This window comes from Rhinopithecus bieti, unplaced genomic scaffold, assembly GCF_001698545.2.
Source record: "Rhinopithecus bieti isolate Rb0 unplaced genomic scaffold, ASM169854v2 scaffold_4600, whole genome shotgun sequence".
Lineage (NCBI taxonomy): Eukaryota > Metazoa > Chordata > Mammalia > Primates > Cercopithecidae > Rhinopithecus > Rhinopithecus bieti.
The window spans coordinates 2,255,649-2,259,558 of NW_016804545.1; positions in this window are offsets into that span (position 1 = coordinate 2,255,649).

Below are 3,910 nucleotides of genomic sequence, written 5' to 3' on the forward strand. Positions count from 1 at the left end.
GAGGAAGGAAGGAAGGAAGGAAGGAAGGAAGGAAGGAAGGAAGGAAGGAAAGAAGGAAGGCAGGCTTGTAAATCCCCTGGGCTTTATTCTGTTGACCCAAGGGCATTATTGGGGGTATTATGAAATCTGAGTTGCAATCTAAGTTACAAGGTCAGATTTATGATTAGAAAGAATACACTACCATCAAGATGGTAGATAAATTCAAGAGGAATAGGTGAGACTAGAATCAGAAACAGCAGTTGTTCCAGAGAAGAAGTGACAATGGCTTAAACTAGAGCCAAGATGTATAAAAACAGTGTCACTGATCCATTCTAGGTACAGACAGTAAGGAGTGCATTGTCTGTGGAGAATGTAACAATAAGAAGAAAGTAACTAAAAATCTGTCTGCTTTCCATTATTACTGAACACACTTTTTATCACTAAACGATATTCATAATAACTACACACCCTCAAAAAATATTTTGCTGGTCTGAGTTCCAAAGAATTGCCATGGTTACTGTGGAGGTTTAATAATTGTATTCATTATCTATTACTGATGAACAGTTATTCCCCAAATTTATCAGCTTAAACAACAAGCATTTATTATCTCACATGGTTTCTGAGGGTCAGGAATTTAAGAGTGGCTTAGCTGTGTTCCAGCCCAGGGTCTCTCATGAGATTAAGCTGTTAACCGGTGCAGTAGTCACCTGAAGGTTTGACTGGGGCTGGAGGATCTGCTTCCAAGCTCACTCATATGGCTGTTGACCCACATCCTCAGCTCCTCTCTATATGAGCCTCTCTCTACAAGACTGCCCCTGACATGGCAGTGGCTGTCTCCAGAGTGAATGATCAGAGAGAGAGTGTGAGATGGTGTGATCAACTGAGACATAAGCTGCAGTGTCTTTTATAGCCTGATCTCAGAAATGACTTACCATCAATTTGCTATATTCTATTAGTCACCATGTGGCAAGAGACACTGCCTGCACAAAAAGATGAATAGTAGGGTGGGCATAATTAGAAATCCTCTGGGAGGCTGGCTACCACCATAATGTATATGGTGAACACATTCTTATTACTTAGTCTACTTACTTAATCATACAATAAACATTGTATGCTACATGGAAGTTAGTTTAGAAAATTACTCTTTAAGCAGCTACTTCCCATTTCCCGCTCCTCCTAGCCACTGGTAACCAACAATCTGCTTTCTGTTTCTATGGATTTACCAATTCTAGATATTTCATATAAATGGAATTATACAACCTATGACCTTTTCTTGTGTGGCTTCTTTCACTTAGCATAATATATATTTTTTAGGTGTATCTGCTTGTAGCATGTTTCAGTGCTTCATTCCTTTCTATGGCTGAATAATATTCTGTTACATACATATGTATGTTAAGTATATAATATACATGTATATATCACAATTCATTTATCCATTCATCTGTTGATGGATATTTGGGTTGTTTTCGCCTTTTGGCTATTGTGAATAGTGCTGCAATGAACATTTATATAAAGTATTTTGTAGGGGTTGGGTGTTACTGATTTTGACATGCCAGTGAACATTTGAGTGTGTTCAGTAGGTGCTCATGCCTGTGAGTCTAAAACTAAGAGGAGAGGTCAGAGATTGAGACAGACCTGGGAGTCAGCAATGATATATAGGTTGTGGTTAAAATTAAAAGAAGGATGGCCTGGCGCAGTGGCTCATGCCTGTAATCCCAGCACTTTGGGAGGCCAAGGCGGTTGGATCACCTGAGGTCAGGAGTTTGAGACCAGCTTGGTCAACGTAGCGAAACCCTGTCTCTACTGAAAACACAAAAAATTAACTAGGCATGGTGGCAGGTGCCTGTGATCCCAGCTGCTCGTGAGGCTGAGGCAGGAGAATTGCTTGGACCTGAAAGACGGAGGTTGCAGTGAGCAGAGATCGCACCATTGCACTCCAGCCTGGGTGACAGAGCAAGACCCTGCCTCAAAATAAATAAATAAATAAATAAAAGAAGGATGAGATCACCTAAGGAGAGCATGCACAGAAAAAAGAACAATGAATCAAAGGTAGGAATTAAGTCAAAATATTTATGGCATACAAGACTTGGCTAAAATCTTTAGATATCTCTGATCTACTGCCTTGGGCATCCTTAGCATCAAACCAGCTCACATAGGCAGAGCTTCTCATTTATTCTTAACCTATGCACTTTATAAGACTATATAACTTCCTTCAATTACTTACTCAAGAGGCTAGTCATTTTTATCATTAAGAAATCCCCTTTCCTTTCTAGGTGTTTAAATTGCAATTTATGACATTAAGAAATCCCAGGCCAGGCGCGGTGACTCACACCTGTAATCCCAGCACTTTGGGAGGCTGAGGCAGGTGGATCACGAGGTCAGCAGATCGAGACCATCCTGGCTAACATGGTGAAACCCTGTCTCTACCAGAAATACAAAAAATGAGCTGGGCGTGGTGGTGGGCACCTGTAGTCCCAGGTACTCGGGAGGCTGAGGCAGGAGAATGGCGTGAACCCGGGAGGCAGAGGTTGCAGTGAGCCAAGATCGCGCCACTGCACTCCAGCCTGGGTGACAGAGGGAGACTCCATCTCAGGAAAAAAAAAAAAAAAAAAAAGAAATCCCATTCCGTTCTGTGGAAGATAGATAATGTTTTGTCAGTGCTCTATAATATAAATAGCTTCTCAGGCATCTTTTCTATTGACTAAATAACCCCAGGCCTTTCATCTTTCCTTTAAATATTTTCTCATATTTAGATGCATATTCTAGGTGTCCTGTAATTCACTACATCATGATTCAGTTGGATAATCTAGTAGGGTGCCATCTCATGCTCAATAAAGTATGTGCTTTACTGAGTTCTTGTTGTGAATCCTTCTTTTAAGATAGTATCATGTTCTGTTATTATAAAAAGAACAAGACAAACCCACTATTGATTTAGTAGTATCTTTAACTTGTGCTCCATTATCATCTCAAGCCCATTTATTGGCATTTATGTGTAGATCTTTATTTCTCTTATTCTATCAGTAGACAGTATTTTAATTTCAGGGCACATATTAATATTTCCTTCAAAATTTTCGATTAAAATCTTTTGTTTTACACATATCTCTAATTTGTTTAAAAAACAAATATTCTTATATTTTTAAGTGTTAATACTTTTGTCCTATTTGTTATCATACCAGGGTTGAAAATTTTCCCAATTCCTCTTTGTCACTGATAGGGGATACTGAACAACACTGGGGACCTAAAATTCATCCCAACGTGATAGCTTTCAAACAGATTGACACTAAGCTGTTCGCCTGCACTTTTGGGGATATTACTCTTCATCAAATTATGCTCCTAGGATTGCATGAGACTTTTTATGTTTGCAACCTTCGCACTTTAATGGATATTGGAGCGTAAGCAAGACTGTAAATCTGTCTACAGGACTAAATTCCAGCTCATACATACCTCAGTTGTTTCCATTTCTTGTACGCTCAATGTAGAATACAGTGATGGTAAACCATCCAGTCTTTGCCAGGACTTTTTGTGTTTGGCATATATATTGTGATGGACACAGCAAGGATAATGAAATGCAAGTAATCCTGTGCTGCCAAAATGCTTTTGTTGGAGTTTTTTCTGTTTGAAAGATGCCTGGCCTAGCGAGTTGAAGGAAATCTAACCCAGCATTCAGAAGAACAGTAACTACACCCTGATGTCTGGAAGAAAGTGACTCCTGAATAATGTGATTACAGGCCAGTGATGTTAATTGCTGTGCAATCATTAGGATAACCAGACTTTTTGAAAGATTCGTCTTTTATGTGCTCAGAGGGAGGAGCTAACATACCTTAGTGTTATGCAGGGAGATGAGATCACCTAATAATTTCCTGGGTTACCTACTTAGTTATTTACTAAACTCCTGGGTAATTGATGTTGGTGGAGAATGGGCAGAGTCTGT